The 25,584-nt window shown below is 37.2% G+C and overlaps 1 long non-coding RNA gene across 1 annotated transcript; it reads left to right on the top strand.

The window, feature by feature from the left end:
• Window positions 1-9,113: 9,113 nt before the first annotated feature.
• Window positions 9,114-25,513, top strand: LOC121659129. The gene is made up of 4 exons (XR_006014168.1): window positions 9,114-9,152; window positions 12,387-12,440; window positions 24,248-24,280; window positions 25,486-25,513. It is a non-coding gene; the product is annotated as an uncharacterized LOC121659129 (long non-coding RNA).
• Window positions 25,514-25,584: the final 71 nt, after the last annotated feature.

The raw sequence follows: 25,584 nt of genomic DNA, 5'->3' as shown, positions 1-25,584 counted from the left end.
TTTTCCATCTTGGACTGCACAAAGTAGGGAGAGATATGAGAGAGGCAAATGGTGAATGATGCTGGTAAGATCTTGTTGGTAAAGAATTAGTAATGCCAACCCTTTAAGAAATACAGATAAAAGGGAGGAGGCTGGGGTTTGCACTACCATTTACTTTTTGATGAGTTGGCAAGAGAACCTTCCTCGAGTGAAACATAGGAGTAATTTTGTGTCTGACAGACAACATCTTCTGACACTGTATTGTCAATCTAATAAAGAACTTTTGGGGGAGATGTGATACTAGAAATAATCAAGCTTGAAGGTGATAAATAATCTAAAGTCCACACAGGCAACTAAACAAACAGTTTGCCTTTGGACTTTCAGATATGTAGAAAGAACTACCTGCACTGTGCAAGCAGCTGGGTGGCATAGTTTTAATTAAAGAATCTAATTTATTTCTTCAACCCTCTTTATGCTGGTCTGGGGATTAATGTAATGTTTATTTTTCCAGTCACACCCAGAAATAACAGGATTAGAATATGCCTATGCCTCAAACAATGCAAAATTAATCTCTTTAATGAAGGAAAACTGTTCTATGCCCTCAAAATAAGATGTGTATCTGAGTCAGCAGGTCTGATATTTGGGATAATTATTCTATATTAAATGTCCATGCGCAGATACATCCAGCAGGTTGAAATGACATAGCTATGCAGTGCTAATTTCTGCTGTTGCTAAATAGACAAGTTCTTGGCTTGACTCACAGTTAAAGTCAGGAGGACTCTTCAGAGTCTGAGATCAGGATGATTGTCTTTCTTTTCTTTTGCTTTACACTTAAAAAGTATTTTTTCTCTTGACTTTCAAATGAAGCTTTAAAAGCTTTTACTAAGTTTTGATGAGCACATATTAGATAAAGACATTCATGTCACTGAATTGGAAGTATACTTCAGTCTCTTGTGTGTCTTTCCCCTAGAAAGGTTCATAGATCAGAGGTATTTCTGACTTAAAATATAATCCTTTACACTTCACTTTTAGTTATGATTGCTTAACCTTTCAGTAAATGTTTCCAATGGCCTTGTGTGTTCTCCTGATCTGTTTTTCAAGAAGCAGAGATAATTTTGGGGTTTGCTACATGTAACTCTGAGAGACTAAGTCAGATAAAATATTATTGAATGATTAGGAAAATAGAATAGGCAAATGTTCTTTAATGGAAGAGCCATACACAACTGCAGTTATAAAAGCATTGATTTTTATCTTGATTGCAGTATGTTCTGCATGAAGTTGCTTTGTCATAGATTCTGCCTCACTTACAGGAGTGTAATTAGTGTGTCACTTATAAAGATGAATAGATGGACACTCCATTACTTAAGATCTCCCTTCTCACAGAGTGAGAATGTTGACTGCATCTGTGTTCAGAAATATGAAAATATCTTCTTCCTAGTGATAATGTCTATAGATACCATATGTACACTATCTATCTATCTATCTATCTATCTATCTATCCAACAGATAGAAAGAAATGCAAATATGTTGAAAAGTACAAAAAATGATATCACAAGGATGCATAGCTTACATGCACTTAACAAAGCCTATTCTAACCCAAAATTCTCTTCTGAATAATTCAAGAAGTATCAGTGCTGAGATTTATTAAGAAAAGTTTAGAGTGTATCCCCAAGGTGTTTCAAAGAAAGATAAAAAATGCTGAAGAAAATTTTCATCTCTCATAATATTTACACTAATTCAAATGACAGGAAACTCCAGGAAAATACTTGATTTCTAAGTTTTAGGGACTAATGTTTTTACTCACATTTGCTACATAAAATACCATTACCTTTTCCCTAAATGACATCAGTTTCTGTAATTAGCTGCACTTACAGTTTCCTGTGTGTGGATGACTGTAATCTCATATCAGGCTCCTGAGATTTGCTTTTTTAAACCATACCTGATGAACACAGAAGGTAATATAGGAGCATAGAACCTTTTAGGCTGTAAAAGACCTTTAAGCTTATTGAGTCCAAGCTTAAACCCATCGCTGCCAAGTCCACCACTAAACCATGTCTCCAAGTGACATACATACACTTTAAATACCTCCAGGGATGATGACCATTTCCCTGGGCAGCCTCTTCCAATGCTTGAGCACCCTTTCTGCAAAGAAATTTTCCCTAATATCCAATATAAACATCCTCTGGCACAACTTGAGGCCATTTCCTCTTGTCCTACTGCTTGTTACCTGGGAGAAGAGGCCAATCCCCATCTCACTACTACTTCCTTTCAGGTAGTTGCAGAGAGAGTCATAAGTTCTCCCTAGAGCCTCCTTTTCTCAAGGTTAAACAACCCCAACTCCCTCAGCTGCTCCTCACAGGGCTTGTGGTTCAGTCCCATCACCCACTCCATTGCCCTTCTCTGGACTCACTCCAGTCCCTCAATGATTTCTTAGAAGCAAGGGGCCCAAAACTGGTGAGACGATTTGAGATGCAGCCTCACCAGTGCCGAGTACAGGGAGATGGTCACTGCCCTAGTCTCTCTGGCCACAGGATTTCTGATACAAACCAGGATACTGTTCATGCGTGAGCATGTATTTAACATTAATAAGTTTCTACCTGCTCTGCAGTAGGAGACACTGAATCCATTCCAGCAATTACAAAGTAGAAAGGAGAAATCACCAATTAGTGGAACCATGAACCACTATTACACTTGAAATAGGCCATTCCCCAAGAATAGGCTTTTTCTTACTGTAATTGAATCACTTGTCTGCTCACATCCTTCCTCTGCTTGCTTTAGTTTTTGCCCTATTGAGTGAACCTTTTTAATGATCTTGGGAAATCTGTTTGAGGTAACATTTAGTATTTCATCCATGTCCATTGCCATAACACTTTCTGGAAAGCTCTGGGAGCTTTAGGTTGCTATCTGCTTCTGATGCTCTGGTGATCAGGGTTTGCAGGCACTCACTGGCTGCACAGAATAATGGTGCTGCTTTGCAAATGGTGATAGACCTGATGGTTCAAGGAGACGCTTACTGCAGAGGGGAAGCACCTGCAAGGGTTGGTGATCAGAAGGGACTTGGAGACATCAAAGAAATTTATAAACTATCAAAAAGCCTGCTACTGGAAGTGGACAGGAAATAGAGACAATGGTGAGGTGAGAAGGCACTCTTCACAGAGAATGGATGAAAAGGTTTGCATGTTTTACCTGCTTCACTGGAATATGATCTGTCTAAATTTAAGAGTACTATCACCAATTTTCTATTGTAATCAACAAGAGAGAAATGTTAGTTACCTAACTCCTTTTTCATTGCCCTACCTTATACAAATGTCTTTACATGCCACATCGGCTATCAGTACATTTTAAAAGTTCTATATTATAGTTCAGTCTCATGGTGCTTGAAGAAATTTGGTTTTAAGATCCAGAAGCTCTGCATCTACCCATTTTACCCAGTTATAATAACATCATCTGCAGTTTCCCTTCATTTTGCATGGGGAAATCTCTACAGGCAAAACATATAAATGCAAAACCTGCAGTCTGGGATTCAAGGCTTACTGGCCTCTGCCAATAAATTTCCCTGTTACTCCCATTATTCTTAAAGCAAGATAGTTAAACTCTGGTCAGGGAGTTGTCATGAAATGGGTCAGGAACAGCTGTGAAGCGGTAGTGGCACTGCACCTTACTTTCCCTTGTGCACAACTTCAGCCTCGTTGGTGCAGTGAGATGCCTTTCTCATGCTCACCAAGAAATGTTGTTTCGGAAAGGCAAGAAGAGTTTTTGTCAGTAGTTGTCACAAAGCATATGACAATACCATGCTCAGTGATTAAGACAGGGAACAAAATCAAGTGTTGGTCCAAACACAGAACTTTGCATGTGGGAGAAATATTTCTAAACAGCTCTTTTATGCTGTCAAATTTTAGTGGCTTGGGCATGTTAAAAATTTAATTAATTAGTATGAGCAGTGTTGACAGAGGCTTCCTGGATTTTAAGTCCACTAAGAAGAAGAAATATTATTTCTTTATTTCTATATTGTATGGAATTTTAAAAATCTTTATTGTAAAATGGAAACATTACAACAGAAAGGGTAGATATTCTGATAAAACGCCCCTATATGTAGGTACCTGCTGTTTCAGAAGTGACTGAAATCAAAATAAAAACATACTCCCAAAAGCTTTTATATGTAGTAAGGTAAAAATTACTTCAATAATGCCATGTAATAAGTGAAAAATTATCAAAAAGAATATAAATTAAAAAGCAACTGAGTAAGACGTTCTTAAAAACATGTCAGGGTTGAACACTTCTCAGAATTGTTGGAATATTGGTTGAAATTAATACTGTGTTGCAGAAAATAGTTTTAAGATCTCCAAGTAAATGAAAAAAAAGAAATGTTAAACCACAGTATATTTTAATAGGAAGTTTGAAAATCCTTGTGTAATTACTATATGCTCAACAGCAGTTTGTTTTGAAAAATCCTCAGCTCTCTGGAGTGTGTTCCTCTTTTACCACTGTAAATCACATTAGCTGCAAATCGTGCCACTTAATAAATTGTTTCAAAGTTCTGGTATGTCTGCTAGCTTGGGAGCAGACTGTAGTGAGACTGGTCTCTAGGCGACTTTAATTATGTTTTTTATTCACATGATGGAAGTTCTCAGCCATCAGATGCCACCTGCTACCATTTTTATTTCCAGTCAGCCCTTGTTCAGGGCAGTAAAGGGAACCTTACCTGTCATACTTGTAAGGTGCAGTGTCGTGCAAGCTCTCCTATTGCATTGTACTTGCAAAGCCGGCGCCAAGCTCCCAAAGCATGCACTCGATTGATTGTGCTTTGGTCGCTAATAACAGCCAGGAGTTTTTGGTTTTAGTTCTGAAAAACCAACACAGTTCTGACTTCAAAGCACTGGAAAATATTATTTGTATTTTCAACACAGTTCTTTCTGATTCTTGAAGTTTCTGTTCATTTTTCTGCCCTCTTCTCTTTCTATTCTCCCACTTTTTATCACAAGATGAATTGAATAGCTATGCCAAAATAAACAGTGAGAACCAAGAAATGAGGCAAGCTTTCTGTGAGTCTCATTAGGAACATTCTGCTTGGAGAATGGTCACATTGTGTGAGGCATTTTCATCACACAACCTATTTTCTGTGGGTATGTGTAGACCATTAGCCAATCAGAGGGGTTTGATTACATCCATTCTAGTATGTGATCATCAGGTAAAACCAGAGAAAGTAGAAAGTGTTAGCTGAGGTTTTGGGTGAGAATTCCTCCTTTAGTAACTGCTTAATATTTTAGTTTTTTCTTTAGTTTTTGATTCAGTGAATCATATCTTCCAGAGGCCTCTAGTAATCCTCCAGGATCCTGGTACTTAGTCCAGATCAGCCGTAGAGGAATCTGTCGGGTTACACCATGTTTGATTAGGATATTAGCTACTATTCAAGTTGGACACTGTGGTTGCCCACTGATGTTGAAATTAGTTTCTGTTTTCAAATCTGATATTGCCATCATGTTCTTTGGTAAGCTTCCAGATAGAAAGGTTAAGATACGACATATACAATAATGTTTCTAATAATAAGAGGGGGTTTAGCTAGGTATTTTAACATGCTGCATAATTATCCAAGCTATTAATATACTATTTCTGAAATATTAATTGATCTGAATTATACTTTAAAAATTTTTAATACCTTCATGCATGTTTGAGAGAGAGATTTCTGGGAAAAAAGGCACAGAGAAGCCTTTCAAGAGAGTACAATTTGAAATCCATTTTTTTCACAGAACTTCCTTTTAGTTATCAAAATTGTAGGTTGGATGGAGCTGCTGAAGATCTCCTGTTCTGAAATGTACAATGTGCACTGTATTATAAATCCATTGTTACAAAGGTGTAAAAGTTTTGTGAACACCAGATCTGGAATTCACTTCAGAACATTGTTTGAAATATTCCATTTTGGAAGTTTGTTTAAACTCAAACAACCAAACTCTGTACCAGAGCACTGGGGCATCCTTGTCTAATAGCTTATTAGCAACCTCCTAGGGACTCACTGCCATGAAAGGCACTATATAAGCTTAGAGGGATTTTTTTTCTTGCCCCGTGTGTAGTTCAGATGTCATTTGTAGTTACTGTGTACTGGTAGTTTACTTCAAAAGAATGCTGATGGAGGCCTGAGGAAAAGATCAAGCTATGTGCTAAAAAGAAGCAAAAAAATAAAATACTGTTCTACTATACTTCTTTGCTATTCTACTGAGATACATCTGTGCTGGCTGCCAAATGCTCATGCCTAGTTTGAATTCAAAATTGATCATTCTAGCCTGTAGAGATAAGAACAAAGTCAGATCATATTTGTTTAAATATTTGGTAGTTTTTACTAAAATAATTTTTTAAGTATTACTGTACTTTAGTCTTTCACAAGAGTCAATAAAAGAAAAACCTGTTCATTCACCTGAGGAGAGCTTGTACAAACATGTTTACCTTTTGAGAATATAGACCAGAATACAATGGTCTTCAAATATCTCTGGAGAATAACTGTTAAAAAGAAAAGGGTGCTTCACAGTGCTCCACAAATGATGAATTATTTCATCAGCTTAGCCTTTTAAAGTGTGTTACAGGTTTTTTCAAGAAAAGGTGATGGATAGGGTTGTCAGAAGTACCCAAATCTTTGAATTGCACAGTATTTGGGTGGTTTACAGGAGCCCTTTAAGAAGACCTAGATATCAAACATGTCTTAAAAACTTTCTGAAGAAATTTTTTTTGGAAATTCCTCTTCTTAACTAACATACCCACAAAGAAACAACAGTGCATATTGCTGTTGTATTTAAGAAAAAGACATAATGAATATTAAAACCTGACTTCATATAGGCTATGATCACAAACACACTCCCATAGTTTGAAAGTTAAACCCTAGACCTGTGCAAAGCAAAAAAGAACGAGACAAATTTCCCATTGTCTCAAATTGCACTAACATAATTAATTGGGCAATTCATTTTTGGTGTTGTTTTCCTTTGAGTTGATAAGTTATGTGTTAATTGTGCCTTACAGCAGGTAACCATATTTGGGGACTTCAGAAGTCCTGATCAGTTTTCCCTCCTTCTGTAAGATCTACTAGTTGTTCATTTCTTTGCAACTAGGTAATTTATTTCATTGAAGCGTGTAGATGTAAATGCTGTATATTTTCAAAGGTACTTCTATGGTTCAAGGTCCTACACAACCTCCTCTGGACAGTTTTCTGCAAATCACTCCAGCCCAGCTGGATAAATATGGCTTTAGAAATCAAATGCGAGACACCTTGGCTTTAAAGAATATCCTAAAGCTATTTATTTTCATATTAATATGTGCTATTGGAATAAATTATTAGTATATTTTCTGCACTTTAAAAACAACAAAAAAAATACAGAAAAATCCCCCAAATTATAAGATTTTCTTGCTGGAAATATTGTCCAGCTATTTACTATATGTTATATATTTCAGATGATGGGAAAACACATTGATTCTTTCAAAATAAATTACGGGTTTAAAATACATGAAAGTATGTTGCCCTAATAAATGGCAACTTATATAAAAAAGGAAATAAAGAACTTGGGGGCTTTATTTAGATCCAGTCTGTTATTGTAAATGATGCTGTCAATTTATTTTTTTTATAACCTCCAGCAATAGGAGATTATTGTGATAAATGATTCATATCGCTGCAATATATACCTTTAAAAATTTCCATATCTGGCAACTAATAGGCACTTCTTGAAGGCTTCAATAGGCTCCTTAGCCAGATAACATGGCTGCAAGCTGCTTCATGATTAATTTCATCTAAATGTGGTAATTATCATACTTTGAAGTAATGCCTGCAGAACATGCTTTCACAGAGAGTTAGTGGAAGCAGAGGATTAACCCAGAAATACTTCAGTTCAGAGCAGCATATCACCCAAGTAGAAATATATTTTCTTCCGAATTTTTCAAGATTTTTTTATTAGACTACTTGGCAGTCATTTGCATTACCTTATATCAGCTTCTCCACAGCAATTTAGAAAGCAACAGAAACAGAAGCACCTTTGTATTATAAGCAGTAATGGCATAGTCTTGGGTTTGCAAGTAACTTAATTTGACAGCTTCTGCCCTGAAGTATTTCTTGTATTAGCGTTTAAGAGCACAATTCATTTATCATTCATATATGTTGTGGACATAAGCCTTATCCTGCCTGTATTACAGGCACATTATAGCTTATTAGGGAGGATGTTAATTTCCTCATAACCATCCGGGGGAGTACCTTCTACCACTACTCTATGCATCCATTTGCTCCTGTCTCACAGGATCCCCATGAATATTTTATTGGTTGTACAGGTGAGACTAATGAAAAAGCCATATGAGGCACCAAATATGTTTCTAAAAATGGGTGATTTTTGTACCCAGTTAAAAGCCCTGAGGTAGAACAGCACCAAGAATTATAACGGAGACAGGAGCCATCCCTGAGTATTTCTGCACACTTATATCACCTTAGTAAAGATTCCAGATCTCTCAGCCATCAGAAAAAAAAGTCCTACAAAAAAGTTGCAAAAAATCTCACCTTAAGTGAAGGTGAGAGTGAACAGCCTAGTTAAGCCTTCCTGGTAGATTGCTTGGCCATGCTGCATGTTGATACAGCTAAGTCATTTCAATTTTATTCAAGTCAACCAGGGACAGATTTTGCCTATATGGACCATATGTAGGACTGAGTTTTTCCAGGTTCAAAAGGTGTTAGGTGGAAAATTGACCAAACTAGGCCTGTATGATTGTCAATAATTGCAGGAAGAGGGTGGCTTTCATTACGTCCCCGTACTTAGGCTGCTGGCACATCCTCCCTTGTGTTTCTGCAGCCTGACAACGTGCACATGGTGAGCAACCATAGCTCAGCTATTACATATAAGCCATGGTAACTCAATCACACGCCAAACCTCATCTATTACCAGACCAAAAATTAAACAAGAGTGTTCAGGGTCACACAGGCTTTCCTGTGTTTACACTTAGGGTTAAATTAGTTCCACTGTACCATGAAACAAACAGAAGTGAAATGAATCTGTATCATTCCAATGCACTTTACAGCAAATAAGCTGTTTCATCTCTAAAGCACATGCTGAAATTTTCTGTCTACCTTTATCCTTCCTATTTTTTTATACGTGTGTTTGGGTTTTTTTCTCTTACAGATAAAAAAGAAGCTGCCGTGTCCAAAGAACTCAAAAGTAAGAAACTACTATCTCTTTAATATGCCATACAGTTTCAAAAAGTGCATTTCATTAATCCAAAAATAATAGTTATTGAGTTGTTGAAAATACAAAGAAGAGAGTAGCTACACCGTTTATAATTGAAAAATGACATGTTTAGACTTCAGCTGCCTCCTACTTTCTAAATCCATTCTTATCCTACTTCTAATTGCACACTCCTCTTTGTGACTGACAGTTTTTCCTTCTCCTCTTTCCTATCACTGTCTTCAAAAACAAAGGTTTCATAGGGGAGGAAATGTCAAATTGAGGTCTCAGCTGAATGTGATCTCAGTGGCAGTAATTTTCATAAAAAGGTTGGGAAGACTCAGAGTTCAACATGCTGAGAAACCCCAAATTTATCTTCACAAATGCAAAACAAGGGCTCTGCCTGTCTAGGTACCTCTGGTTCCAACAGAGACACTTCTGGGGCTGAAGAGAGTTGGGAGTTTTGCTCTTCTGAAAATATAGCCAAAAAATGCTCTGAGAACATAGCATGGTTAAAAAGGGACACCTACATCTTCCTTTTCTACAAATTTACAAGTGTCAATGCCTCAACACAGTAAGGACAGTAAGACAGTTTCTTTGATAAGACTTCATCTGCTCAACAGTCTGTTCTGAAAGTACAGCATACAGGAAAAATTAGGAAAAATATGGGGCCTTGAAATCTGATTCAGATTCACAATTAAAGAGTGCACTTCCTCCCATCTCCCTGTACGAACTTTCATGACTTGTATGACAGAACAATCTTCTGCCATCCTCATTTTTGCACCAATTTATTAAAAGATTTATTTTGGCAATGAAAAAAACCTTATACATTGGGTTCTTATGCAAATTTTGCAGAAATATCTAACAAATTTTTTCATAGACTTACTCTACAAATAATATCCTGCTAGTGATATAAGTGTCCGTTTTCAAGTATGTCTTAAAGGACCTATTAATTTGGACACCTAATTCCTCAGAGCAACCTTCCAGCACCTAAAGTGGTCCTACAGGAGAGCTGGAGAGGTATTTCTCACAAGGGTATGCAATGACAGGACAAGGGATAATGGCTTTAAATTGAAAGTAGGTTTAGATTGGATATTAGGAAGAAATTCTTTACTGTGAGGGTGATGAGGCACTGGAACAGGTTGCCCAGACAACTGTGGATGTCCCATCCCTGGAAGTGTTCAAGACCAGGCTGGATGGAACTTTAAGCAACTTTAAGTCTCATGGAAGTTTTCCCTGCCTGGCAGGGAGGTTGGAAAGAGATTACCTTTAAGGCCCCCTTCAACAAAAACCATTCTATGATTCCTTTCATGGGAGAATTCCCCAGCAGCTGTCACAGTAAAACTTCCCAGCTCCACCACATGAGAGTAATCTGCAGAGTGAAATCTGCAGAGTGAAAGTAGTTCATGTAAAGGTGCAGAATCATTAGCACTTAAATAATTTGTGTATTACAAACTGAAAACAGTATTCTTGCAAAAGGCAGCTTAAACTTTGGGCACTTTTGTTTCAATGCTGCTGAAAAGTTATACAAATATTACAGAAATTACAGAAATTTTTAGTCAAACATATCCTTAATTTTATTTTTTCTCAAAATTATTGTAGTTGCTCAGAAATTAGATATTTAAAATCAAAATCTTTGTAGAACAAAAAGAATTCTAACAGTTCATTTTCACAGATGTTATGAAAAAAAAGTAAAAAAAAGTTTCACTGTCAAGCATGCTCTAGCTGAGAGCTCAGAAGGGGATAAATGAAAGAGTCCTGCAATTTTGTATTAAGTCCATTTGACACTTCTGGAACACGCATGTTGGATCTCTTACTTCTGCAAAAACAGGCAAAAAAGTAATACTAAGTAAATACTTCTTCAAGGTCTTCTACAAATTTCCCCGAATAATTACAATTCTACGATAATAAGTCAGGATATAATTATCTGCTGTGGGCTTTTAAATGGATGGAAATAAAGCAATCCCACACATGCAAACTATATTTTGTTTCCATTCTGTTTCACAAGACAAACTGATGCATCTTTTATGAACTTCTCAAAAGACTGGAGGGGAAGGATTCAAAATTACATTCCTGATTTAGCCATGTTCATTTTCATTGTAATAATACAGTGACAGATGTGAAGGATTAACTAACATTTTTTGGCACTCTGTAATTCAGCTTGTGCTTAAAATGATTAGTTATTCCCTCTCAAGATATGGAATGTGAATTTTAATTTAAAGGGCCTTCTAGTTGATAGAAAAAATTCTTTATGACCATTGGTGGAGTTTAGCTTATGGATATTTGTTAAATTATTGTGATTTAAGTACAGTCTGTTTTGGTAGTTCCTGCGGATAAAAGAGATTAAGTAAATACTAGTAAAGAGTAAATAAATCTAGTAGGCTACTTAGGTTCTTCTATTTGTGTCTGAGATTCCCCGAATTCACTTGGGGATGCACATACCATTCATCATTTGGACCTTCATTCTGCAAGGACAGCTTCTACCAACAAACAGAGTATAATGCAAGTGCTTCATGAAAAGACCAAGAACAGACCTACAGTTAATGGCCTAAGAGGGAGTGTTTCTCCTCTAGGAGAATACAGCAATTGCTCTTTTGGTTGCAGGATCAAACATGAAGATGTTCTCCTCATGGTCCTCCATTCTTCAGGATGGAGAGAGATTCCTGGTATAGCCGCATCTGTGGATGCACTTTGCAAAAGCAGCCCAATTTCACCTTTTCTAACCAGGGCCAGTTTCAGATTAGGGGAAAGGATGCCATTCTGAATTGCTGAGGGATCCCCTGAAGTACCATTAGCAAATTTGCCAGACTGAATCCTCAACACCTAACAGAAGCTGGTTCAGGACTTGCTGCTCCCATAGCTGCAAGATCAAATGCAAAGGCTCCCAGCACACAACTGCTGCCTGAGGGGCAAGGCCATGCTGAAAGCCCTGCATGCCTCCTTTCCTCTGCTTTGCCAACAGATACTGAATTACTAAGCAGAAAAAGCTGAAAGAAGTGATTCAGTGCCAAACAACCATAGTTTACTAGCCCTTCAGCTGGTTATTCTCTTGTTGCCTTTGAGTTTATTGAAGACAACTCAGCTCTTCTCCCTTTGGGCAGTCTCTTTAACTCTTCAGTTAAAAAAATTGTTACAGGCTTCTTCACTGGAAGCCTTTTCTCAGATTTCTGTGGGGTTTTTAAGATATAATGCTTTGTAATGAATGGTTTAATTTTTTTTTTTTTTAAGAGCCAGCGAAAGCTCCTGCAGCCAATCCAGCCATCAAAAAAGCAGCAGCACCAGGTAAAGGAGAAAAACGTTTGCATGCAGTATATTTCTTGTTCTTTTGAACCAGTTTATTGCATCATAGCACCATCTGCTGGATTGCACAAAAGCCAGTGGTTTATGTTAGTTGTCGGGGTGGTTTTTTGTCTGTTTTGCTCTAAATCATTGTGATAATTCGTATGTGAAATATTTGCTAAGAAAAAAAGTATTTAGCACTGAATTCTAACGTTATGTTTCCTGCTTGTCCTCTCATGGCATCTATGAGGTGCCATATTGGGCCATTCTGCGGAGCTTGAGGTCAAAAAAATTAATCTGAATGCAAAGACTGATGTTAAAAGCAATATATACAGAAATTAATTTCCATGTGAAGTTGTATTCGAGCCCTTTGAGAAGGGGATCTGATATTTCAAAGTGCTGCTCTCACAGTATGTCATCAAAATGAAGGTCTTAGCTAATCGTAAATATGCACTGAAAAGACAAGCAAACATTTTAAAATAAATAATGGCATAAATTCCTATCTGAATTTAGATTGAGTTGTAAAAATCTAAAAACTTTTATTTATTTATGGTCTCATCTGCTTCACAGCCATCTTCAAAAATGCCACATCTCATTTCTGCTTAATTAAATAAAACCCAATATAATTAATAACAACCTGAATAGTCATTATATTTATAGTTTGACTGCATTTTATATTAACTATGAAAAACCCCTCAGGAATTCCCATATGAAAATGTGGCAAGTGTAAAACCATAATATTATTCTAGTCTAAAGCAGGATAGCCACTGCTGCACCAGACTATGTGCTATTGACCTGTGCCTGATGCTGGTATCCCAGGACTGGCCAGCCCACACTTCCTCTGCTGCTTCTTGCCTCCAGCTGATCCCCCTCTATGGATCTGGCATCTTTTTATTTCCTTTTTTTTAAAGATTGTTTTCTGGATATCTTTCTCTAATTCAGACTGTTTCAACAGTCTATCTCAGAGTGCTCCTCCACTGAAAAAGGGAATGATAACTTGCATCAGTAGAGGTGATTGGGAATTGGTCAAGGATCAGGGCAAGCCAGGAACACCTTCAGTTGTCTCTGCCACAGAAGGACTTGTAGCCTGGAATCACAGTGGATGTGGGCTATTACAACACACATTGTGTGGCTGTACAATGCACTGTGTGAAACTGGCCTAGGAAGCACCATTTCCCCACCAGTGCTCCCCATCCCTGCCTGCTGTCTTTGTCTGACACCTGCTAACACAACTGGGGGAACAGTGTAAACCACACCATTGCCGTGGCTTACAGCTGAAAGCTGTCCTAGGAATGTTTGTGTGTGTGGCAGGGTGTTCAGTTTCCATCATTTCAGTAAGTCTGGCTCCACACACATTTATATTCATGTCACTGATAATTTCTTAAAGCAGCTTTGTTGCCAAAGTGTGTTGTATGGCGAGACCCTTAGAAGTCTCAACAGTACACTGTAGAAATCGTTGTGTTAGAACCATATGCTTATAATTAATTCATTCCACCTGCTTGCATCCAATATTTGTGTTCATGTTTGAAAAATATTCCAATGAGTCTCCTTGTTGGCAAGAATGACGATGACAGTAATCTGCTTAACATAAAGAAAGGGGGAAAACTGGCATGGCTTCTTATGGAAAAATAAAATAAGTTTGTCTGTTCTGACACTTTTCTAAATATCTAGTTTGCCTTAAAAACTATAAAGAGCAGTAGGCTTTGAGTTCTACATTTTCACTTCCCCTTCAGTTTTCTGAAAACTAATTTACCACCAAAATAACTCACCATAACAAAATATTAAATATGCTTGTTTGGCAACATCATAAGTAGACTGTTGCCTATTAGCACAGTAAATTAAATACATTACCCAATTTCATATTTAATTTTCTTCCACATATCTTGTTACATCACAACCTGTACCAAGAATGCCTAAAGCTGAAGGTTTACTCCTCTTAACAGACTGAGCAGACTGAGAGCACAGCTGGTCATCTTACAGTGCGTCTACATCACATATGTTCCTGATCTTAATGTCACTGGTTAAGAAATCCCTGCCTAATTCAACATGCACTATTTTTATCTCCATATATGTATGTGTATACAGAGAAAGCAAAGAAAGTGGAGTTTGGAAGTCTATGAGAACTTCTGGATCTGCAAGCTGACAGCTGCTCTAGGAAGCCAGCCTCAAAAAATTTGCATTACTTAATTTTGAAAGTGGATATTTTCAAACATTTCCAGTTTTCTCTAACTGGAAAAAATCACCTCTCTGACAGTCATCAGAAACTGGGCTTGAGACCACAAGTATTTGGCTGTAAAGCAGAATAGTTTCATAGCTATATGCAAGTGATACTGTTCTATAGGGAAAAATCAGAGTTGAAGATATTTTGTTACTTGTCTTCCTCAGTTACCCTGCTTTATGTTGTCCCCATCCCAAATCCTGCTGCCATGTCCTCTTTTTTCTGCACAGTACATTGTCTCCTCAGCTGTGTCAGCAGGATGGGTCTGAGAGTGACCTACCCTTACAAAATATCAGTCTGTCCTTTTTCCCTGAGGAGTGGCACAGGTTTCTTTCACAAGAATTCCTCAGGCACCCCAAGTGTGCTGGGCCCAGCAGGTTCTCTCTGAAGGGTTTCTTAGAGCCGGGATGTAGGTGGTCAGCTGCCTCATCCTGACATCCTTTATCAGGACAGAGAGCTGACATGGAAAACTCCATCTCATCCCCATCGCTTTGGAGCCTCACACCTCAATCTTTATCATGCCCTGCAGCTGTAGCTAATTCTGCTGGATGAGTATTCCAGCTCTCAGTGGTGGGGCAGAGTCATCACACTTCGGTTTAGTAAGTTTGCTGGGTTTGTTTTGTCACTGTGGGAAAAGCAAGTGTGTGGCGGTGCAGGACAGGGAAGGGAGCACAGGCTCAAACCATGCAGAGAGCGTTTCCAGCTAAATTAGTAGGAGGGTCATTGTGTTCCCTGGCAGGCAGCAAGGAGCCTCAGTGCCACTGACCTCATGCACTCTCTTAGTGAGGGAGAGGGATGAGAACAGTCCCTCTCAGGAGATGGCCTCACTTCATAGGCAAGACTCCTGCACCTTCTCTAAGTACCAATGACAGTGCTTTCCTATGATATTTTTTCTGAATTAAAAATCAATCCTAACTCTTTCCAACACTGCAAAAATTAAATCCTAATTGCTACTTAGAATTTCCCTGGAATGGTCTTGAAATTTTTAATTTAATTTTACAGTATGTTTAACGGATTTTGTACTGTCACTTAACTGCCTAATTACTGGGTTTTATTGCCTAATTTTCCCCATCTTCCTCTCCACACACATGCAAAAAACAAAAAAATCATATTCATTGCTTGCTTTGGGTTCACAACAGAAACTCTTTTTGAGCACAATTTCCCCCTTGAAAATCAAGAAAATTTAGTCTGGATGCAGAAAGAATAAAATAAGTATGACAGACAATAGCTATTTATAAGTGCTCAGATGTCAGCTGCATCCAATCTCCCAAACTGACTGCCAGTGGTGCTAGAATTATTATTACTTTATTATGCCACCAATCTTTCCACTGTTTGTAGGAAGCAGGAAGAAGACATTATGTAGGAAATTATATAAGAAATGGGTTCATGGGGTAAGTACAGAATATTAGAATGCAGGCTATACTGAAGAACTTGGTTAGAGGATGGATTGTATAGGTTCAGATCATTCTGCCTAATGCAGAAGAACTGCAGGTGTTACTGGTAATTGGCAGTATTTACGTAGCAGGGAAGTTATTTTAATTCTTAGTTCAAGATAAATGATTGTAACTAAAATGGCATCAGGAAAGCTATTACCATAAGGTATAACCAGTTTTACTCTACATAAAAAGGAAATAAACCCAAAAGTCTATGGGACAGTAGGTATACTTCAAAAGGTGGAAAAAGTTTATCAAGGAGCTGGCTTGTTGGTTGTCTTTTAATTATCCCCTGTAGGACACAAGTACATAGAAAGAAAGCTATAACCATATACCTGCTACAGAAGATTAATAAAATTCAGCATGTCTACTGAATGATTTAGCAACACGTGGAACAGGCAAACTTATCATGGATTGTTTGTCAGGTTTCTCAGACTCAGGTCCCAAGTCACACATCAGGGATGTATTTTACTCACAGTGATACCTTAGGTTTTAGCTTTTATATTTTTCAGATCCTGTATTGCCTAGTATGAAACTTCATATAGCCTGTTAGCTACTGTTCTCCCATTCTAGTTAGACACAACAAACCCTCTCTGGGCCTGAACTCAAGGACACCTTTTTGTCCCAGGCCTTGAAATATGTACATTTAGCCTCTGGACAGGGGGATCAAACTTGGGGTAATTACATCACTACTTGAAATTATAATTGGAGAATTAACCCCGATATGCAAATGAACCAAACTTACAAAAGTGTGGAAAAACCTGTGACCCAGTGTCCATCTTGGGTGGAGCCCCTTGGAGGCTTTTGACTGCCCAGGGTGTACCTTTGAAGGCCCTTCAAATAAATACATGCTTTTATTCTCTTAATCTTGTCTAGTCTCTATTTTCAGGTAGCCACTTCAAGGCATCAACAGCCCCACACCCTCTGCATCATCTATCAAACTATGTATTCTCATCTTGTGTAGGTATGTGTAGTCATATATCTTCTTGTGTAGTCAGTCCAAGAGGAGAGAATTCAAAACTCAAGGTGAAGTTTATGTTACACACCCCCTGTAAGTACCTTTGGAAACAGGAAAAGGAGCCTCTCTTGCTCACTGTGTATGGACATAGTAAAGTTTACCATCCTGCAATCTCTTCAGGATCTTATGTCTGAGTGCCTCTATGTGCCCTGAAATTTCTCTTTATAAGCAGCCACTGAACCTGGTGAGAGCATCTCTGCGTGTATTTCTGCCATACATATGTTACCAAGAAAATTGTTCTGGTAGCTGGAGTAGACAGTTCAATTTTCCATTCTCTGAAGTTAACTCCCTCAGACTTTTTCAGAACATAAGCACAGCCATTCTCAGGGCTTATATTCCAAGTTTACAGTCTAACTCTTTGGGGACAAATGTTAGAGGTAACTTACTGAATGCATAAGGACAAGCTATGCAGTTTATTTTTGTACAAAATAAATCTTCACTCAGGTGAAGCAGGTGTTTATGCAGCAGTAAATAAAATAATGAAGCCCTACCTGTGTTAATACTGCTGCTCAGGGTCCTTGTATTTAGATCCAGGATCATTCCGTAGTCCTTCTGAATCACCAAGGTTTTCTTTGCAGTCCATCTTAGCATAATTCTTCCTCTGTCCCTCCTCAGCTCTTTGGGAAGTTAAATATCATATCTTCTCTGAGTTAGTAATTTTCTTTCTGATTTCAATGGGATGGTTCCAGGCTTGCCTGTTTTTGCGCAATATCTGGAAATTATCTGATCTCAGTCCCCAGCAAAAATCCAAAGGACAGGAGAAACTGGTTCTTGGTCCTCACCTGTTTGTCCTAGGGTGCTTCCACTAGGCTTTGTTGAAGCCTCAGACCTGACTCTGCTCCTGGTGTGCCAGGAATGCACTGTATCTTCAGCAGCTAAAACCTTGTTGCTGTTGCAGTAGTCCATCACTCAGCCACTTAATATCTGCAGGAATCTGTTATGTGGATGGAGATGTATTCCACAACTCATTTCAACCCGCTGACATTTTCATCCCCGTTGAAGTCTGAGAAAATATTACAGAACAGGATGTCTTAAATTGTCCACAGGATTATGTAAGATGAGTCATTATCTAACTCTGAATGGGAAAGGAAAAATGAATTCTTGACTTATTTCACAATAGATGATGTCCTGAAAGGGGAAGAATTTTGTGATGTTAGAAGATTTTACTTTAAAGACATGAATTCTTTACATATAGGATTTATTTAAATAGAGCATGAAATAGCTTATTTTTACACTAAGTTTTCTAATCTGAAATCCAGTTTTTATTCACCAATTTTTTAAAATGTTTTTGAGTAAATGGCCTAAAATCCATGACATTTTTACTACTTTTGCTAGAATGTTGAAATGTCCAGTCTCATAGCTTGGCACATTATTTTGCCTTTATACTTTCCTTAGAGTATTCTCTGTTTCAGGATAATATCGAGTTAAAATAATTTCCAATACTTCCTTTCCAATCACAGTGTCTGTGAAGACACTTGTACCATAAATGCAGTCTTGTTTCTTTTTTTATTACCAGATATTTGCTACACATGAAAGTACTTTTGTATTGCTAACACAAAGACAGCACTACTTTAAGAGCAAGGCAGGGGGAGCAAGTTAACTACAAAAGTGTTTTTTTTCACACATGAAAGTAACAATAATGAAAATAAAAGAGGTCAAGTTAAGGGCTATTAAAAAATCAGAGCTCAAAGGATTATAGAAGTGTCCACTCTTTACAGAAAAGGCATTTTAAGGTGCTTTGTTCTGAGGCTGACAAATTTTCATAGCCCTGAACTTGTTTCGTGATTTAAGTGCATTTTTGGCTAGAATTGGGCCCAATTTCAACAAGGATTTAACATATCTTTAACTCCATCTTGAGTTAGCAAAGCATTCAAGGGCATGCTTAAGCTTTTTTGAATCCAGACTATCACATACACTATGGATATTGTTACATTTCCAGGCATTAATGTTTTGGAAGTGGTACCAAGTTCACTTTGCTATAATGGGAATAAATGGGCCCCATCCTGTTCATTGTGATCATTATGAAAATGTCACTTGATTCTCATGGGAGAAGTGCTGTGGATTAGAGTTTTTTATAACATATATGATTATATTACAGCTAAAATTTACAATGTACAGTTTTGATTCCACTGCCACTTTTGATGCTTTCTGCCTGTGTAGAAAAGCCATAGACTAAATACATGGAACTGAAAGCATTTGCCTGTCATCCAGGCTATTCTTTCTTTTCATTGCACAAAATTTTTCTCAGGTATTTCCCAACAGGGTAGCAGATTTCAAACAAAGATACTGATACACAGAACTGTAACCTGCTTTCCTTTTCTTCACAAAAATCCATTAGGAAAACTGTTTGTTGCCCTCCTCAAAAGATGGTCATATATAGAGGAGTGCATATGTGTGGCATGATTTCACGATGTAAGAGGTTTCCTTGGTGTGTTCTTATTCCAGAAAGAAATGCATTTTTACACTTCATTATCTTTATAAATCAAAGTGTAAAATGGCAGTGAGGTTCTCTACAATGATCCAGAAAGTAGGAATAGTGGTGAAATATAGCCAAACACATACTCCTTGGGAGCAGGAGAACAGGAAAAATCTAGTTTGATGCAAGACTTTCTCATGTGGATTATCTCAGGTGTAACAGCGTGACTGAACCCATATTGCAACATTTCCCTTCAGCAGAAGGGACTAGAGGGATCTTCTCTTTATCTAAATGCTTATGTTCGCAATATTCTTAATGAAAGAATATCTTGGAGAGCTTTACCACTCTGTCTCATTTGGTTTTAATTAAGCAACACAATATGAAGTTCTGAGAAGGGAAATGACAGGCATAGAGCTTATAAAACCAAGATTACAAAACTGTAAGACCAAGATAATTTTCTGCTAAGGATTTAAATATTTAAGACACTGCATAGAATATGAAAACAGTAGGCTTCACTGAAATATTTGTGGTAAAAGATAAACAGCAATACAGAAAACACCATTTTTATGCAGCTACTGAGTGCAAACAAAATGGTGTTGGTTAATTAACATGTGGTGCATCCCACACAACAGCATATCCACTTGAAATGACATTTATTTAAACTTTTCCAACCTGTGTCATTCCCAACACAATTTTTATTTTCCTGAACCATGCTTGGACATGAATGCTCTATCTGAATTAGGAGATAACAGGTGCACACACACACTCATACACGTGTGCACATACCTATAAAAATCGTAACAGGAAATTAATTCCTCTCTCTTGTTGGATGACAGAGGGTCACACTTTGTGACTGTCTATTCTGGTGGTAAAGATTAAAATACACCACAAATTTGCCAGCCTAGATGCTTTTCAGAACCCTTTGTACCTTAGGGAAGGACATGGTTTAGGGAAGAACTACAGAGGCAGATTCAGGTTCTCTTCTGTCTCCCACCTACTCTGGATTGCCTAGGAGTATGTCACTATTAATGAAGCAAAAAACACATTTGTATGGTTTTATGGGCATATTATACATAACTTTGCCAGTTTTCATAAAAAAGAAAAGCCATTTGTTTAAAGCATCAGAGCAAATAAACATGATAAAATGTCAAAATAAATCAAATCTCAATTCCTTGCATGGTAGAAAAATAATATATTACCAGCAAAACTTCCCTGAATAAAAGCATGCTGTACAGTCTCATACACACGCAAAACTGGTTAAATATAAAAATAATGACAAATGCCGCTGCAAATGTCTAATGTGTTTACAGCTAGCAATATCCTTTCATGTGTCATACTAACTACTTGAAACTACAGAAAAAAGTACTGAGTAAGACATTGAGATCAAGCAGTGATAACTTGTGGCTAACAGGAAAGAGCTAGGTCTGAAGTTTGTGCAATGAAAGTTTTCAGTTCGTTCCATTCAAATATCAGGACTTGAATTACCTGAACTCTCATATCATGTCAGATTTCCCAGAAATGCTTGATGTCAAATTCTATGTTATTAATTTTTATAAATTTTCTCATGGGAAGGATCATGTTTCATATGCTTCTGGAAATAAAACTGTAATGAAAGAAGCTCTATAGGCCTTCCCTAATGTTTGCAGTTTTCAAAAAAAATTGTGAATTAAAGCTAAATAAATGGATTATTTTATACTTTGCCAAAACATTTGCTGAGTGTTGTTAGAATCATACTGTTTCCTGATCTCCTGAGAGCTGAGAGATCTTAGAATGAGAGAGAAAAATAATTGCCTCAGAACCACTGAAGACAGAATTACATTTCCTTTAGTTTCCAGGAAGATGTCCTGAGCAATAGTAAAACACAAACCCCCACAGTACCAATCGAAATCAAAATTTCCAGAATGAGTCCTAAAATATCTGCATGAAAGTGGATAGTCTGAAGAGCACTTGGGCTACACAAAACCAAAGCTGCAGCTGCTGTTATGATTAAGAGCATTGAGGCAGCCAATGTTTCCCCCAAACCACTGAGTCCCAAACCACTGAGTCCCAAACTTTGTCCTCTCAGTTTTTGCTATATTTTTCCTCTTTGACCTGGACTAGAATTGCAACCCAAGGTAGGATGCCATCAAGAAAATGCTTTTATTCAGGCAATAAATGCCAACTTGCTCTCTATTTCTATCACTTTTTCATATTGCTGGGAAGATCACAACCATGACTCATTTTTTTGATGACACAAACCTGCTCCATGAACAATTCCACTAAAATTTCATTTCTCATATACAATGTGTCTTTAAAGAGTCTACAATGTTTTAAATATATGTTATATAATCAATACATTAAAATGTGCTTTATATAACTATATTAAAACTAGGTCCATGATTTCAGCCAATTAATCGTGATGCTTTGAAGTGTACATTTTGGCTGAAAGATATGTTTTTGAAGTTATGATAAAATTCCAAAAATATTTTTGGGAAAAAAGAAAGAAAAATAACTTTGTTTTGAGAACTTGGTGTAAAGCTGTATTTTGAAAACTATGTTTTTCTTTGAAATATATATAAGATGGCTCTTCAGAGAGATGTGAAAACTCAGACAAAAAGGAGTATTTTATTTCAGATAGAATGGAAACTGATTGTTTGATATAAGCTTGTTCGAGGTGGGAGTATGGAATAATGACATATTTTGTTTCAAACTTAACAATTGTGGGGTTTTCATATTTAAGATCAGTTGGTCCTTTTGAAAACAAATTATTTTCATAGCTCTGCATGAAGTATATATCTTTTATTTGCCCACTGTGCAGTCAGTATTAGCATTGATTATTAATTAATATTTAATGGACATATTATTCATTTTAATGTTGTTGATAAACATACTTAATTTTATGTTGGCATTTCTTGTTTCCTTTTTCTTATTCAGTTGAATGATAGGTCACATTTGTGAATTAGGTTGCTTTTTGTGAGGATACCACATTCAGAATCACTTTGAATATATCTTGATTCTAGAGTGGAAACTGTTTAAACATTAATGTTGCTCAACTCTATATCACAGCTTTAATACAAATATAGCCTATAATAAGCCTGGAGAAAATACAGTCATCGGATATTGGTAAGCAATAAGCATGTATTTAAAAATATTCACCTTGAGTCCTCTGCGCATTTTCGAGCAGCACAGTACAAGGATATGAAGTTATTAGGGAGCATCCAGAGGAGGACTGTGAAGGTAGTGAAGTGTCTAGTGGAGAAACCATATGAGGAGTGGATGGAATTACTTGGTTTGTTCTGCCTGGAGAAGAGGAGACTGTGGGTAGACCTCATTGCAAGCTTCAACATCCTCATGAAGGGAAGCAGAGTAGTGGACACTGATGTCTTCTCTCTGGTGACAGTGACAGGACCTGAGGGAATGGCCTGAAGCTGTGTCAGGGGAGGTTTAAGTTAGAAAAAAGGAAAAGGTCCTTCACCCAGGGGGGGATTGGGCACTGGAACAGGCTCCCCTGGGAAGTGGTCACAGCACCAAGCCTGACAAGAGTTCAAGAAGCATGTGGACAATGCTCTCAGGCACATGGTGTGACTCTTGAGGTTATTCTGTGAAGAGCCAGGAGCTGGACTCAATGATCCTTGTGAATCATAGAATCATAGAATATCCCAAGTTAGAACTCAATAACATCCCCTCCAACTCTGGATGTTCTATGATTTGATGATTTTATGATATATCTTGTGATCAGTCAGCTCAGATACTCTTGAATTTAGGAAATGTTCCTGTGTGGATCCAAACTTGCACAGCACAGCCTTTTCACATGCTGTTTAAAAGCATCTGCAGACAGAAAAAGCTTAACTATTTTTTTTGCTACATTGAATGTCAGCACTGGCTGGTAGGTGTTGTTCAGTCTCTATCTGTGGCAGGCTGCCCTGCTCCTTCTGTGTGGGGGTGTTAAAGCACATTCTTGAAGCACAGAAAGTGTTACAGAAACTACCATTAATAAGTTGTAAATCCCAGCCATGGATTGCTAGAGGGTACAGAGTTTAGGTGGATGAAGCTTTTCAGCTTCAGGTTCCAGATTCTGTTCTGGTGGTGAGCTTCAGTGAGCAGTCGTTTCCTCCACACTCCTGTAAAAGAGGCCAGGATCCTCTTCCTTTCCCCGTGCCTGTAGAGAAGCAGTGGTTGGGCTAGATGCTCTGCTTATTGTCCCATCTCTCCAATGAAGAAAGACAAGGACCACAGGTGTCCTGTGGCACATATAGTTGGGTTGCAGGCCTCCACTGAAACCACCCTGAAGCAAAACTGCAGCTATTTTAACCTACACTGTTTCTATGGTTTCCTTTTAGCACCTCATTATAAAAGACAAATCCTTTGCTTTCCCTTATTAACAGCTACTCTGACCCTGTTTATCTTGTGTGAAAACCACTGAAGAGACTGATTGCAACTACAAAGGCTTTATTTTGACATGCTGGAAAGCAGAGGAGAGTCCATAGGAATGTATCACATCACCTGTGGCTAAGAGTAACATGAAAAATGATTGTCCAAGGAAATCAAACAAAGCATTACAAGAAAAGAAATGTATATTTTACTTTTTTTTTAATTTTTCAGAACCGCAGAAAAAATAAAAAATAATGGAATCTGGCGAATATTCTGCCCTTTTTATCTTACTTTTAAGCTATCTTAATATTTTAAATTAATTCATGTCTGAAGTCAATATTTGATTTTTTTTTGTTTGTTTTTTTGTGTTTACAGCCAAAACAATAAAGAAAGAATCAAAAGTACATGGTAAGTCCTGCAAAAATCTGTAAGTTTTAGAGTCTCATTTATCTGATTTGATTCTCAGTTGAGACAGGTTAGGTAGAGGGATAAAAAAAATAAAGCCATGAATATAATTTTGCTGGTTTAATTAAAGTTACTTAAGCACTTGAATGGATGTGGAGCAACCATTCGGTCTTCTGGAACTGAGATCTAATTAAATGTTGAGAAGAACAAGAGAGTGAGAATTCTGTATTTCAGCTTTTAAAAGGTTTGTCTTTTCAAAGAAAGTTACGGTAAATGGATGGAGAAACAAACACAAAATGCAAGGTTCAGAGTGTGGAGGGTAGGGAAAAAAAGTAAGCTATTTAATTTTTTTTTTATGCCAAGCACCCATGCATTTTATTGTTGTAGCAAGGCGCTCTTATTCTCGAGTGGTATCCACTTCCCCAGTTTATCCAAATTTGGGAAAGTATAAAGATTTTCTCCTTTTACAGCCAAGCTTGATGACTCATTCATCAGATGACTCTATTTTCTCAGATAGCAATTCAGAGCAAGAAATACCTACAGTAGATAGTCATTTTATAGAAAAATGAATCTGTCCTTTTCTACAGCATAAAAGCCTGTCACAGTGCTTCAGAGTGAAGGTGTGAATAATGAAAAAAAGAGAAATGTGGTAGTTCAATTAATTTGCAGTTAGTTAATGCAATTATGAAGAGTAGTAAAGAAATTAAGAAAGATTAATTAAGAGAAAACTTATATTAAGGAAGACTTTTGATACTGGATCCTCCTCTGCATCAGTACTAGACGTTTCAATAAACTCAAAAAAAAAAAGAAAGAGAAAAAATTCCTAGCTTCTGAAAATCACTGAAATTTTTAAAAGAATATTTCTATATTACCTTCCACCTATGTTTAATATATGCCCATTCTAGAACCGATTTTACTCCTTTTCTCGTCCTCATACTAGAAAATAGCAGAGCTACTGAAGGTCCTTATATAACTTATCTATTGACCTTGCTCTCCACTGCTTTTAATCTGCAAGTTAATTACTTGTCTGCCATGAGACTATCTAAACAAGCAACATATGTGTGTGTCAGTTTTTCTCTACATAAAAAATGAACTGCTCTGCATAGATAGGTAGCATATTTACCAAAGGAGGAGGTGTTAAGATTAATTTTAATTTCTTTAGTCATTCATGCAATTTATTTCTGTGAATGTTTTCTTTTCTTTTACAGCATCTGTGGAAACTCCAAAGTCAAAAGGTGAGTAATTTGATTTGTTTTTAAAACTGAAATGGAAGAACGCTGCTGTTAACTTTACTGTAATGAAAAAAA

Source organism: Corvus kubaryi, unplaced genomic scaffold, assembly GCF_017639235.1.
Source record: "Corvus kubaryi isolate FWS band 111438036 unplaced genomic scaffold, C.kubaryi_AGA036_p1.0 split3-73, whole genome shotgun sequence".
NCBI classification, from domain to species: domain Eukaryota; kingdom Metazoa; phylum Chordata; class Aves; order Passeriformes; family Corvidae; genus Corvus; species Corvus kubaryi.
Note: the sequence above shows the minus strand (reverse complement) of the source record. Positions and strands in the feature narration are given on the sequence as shown.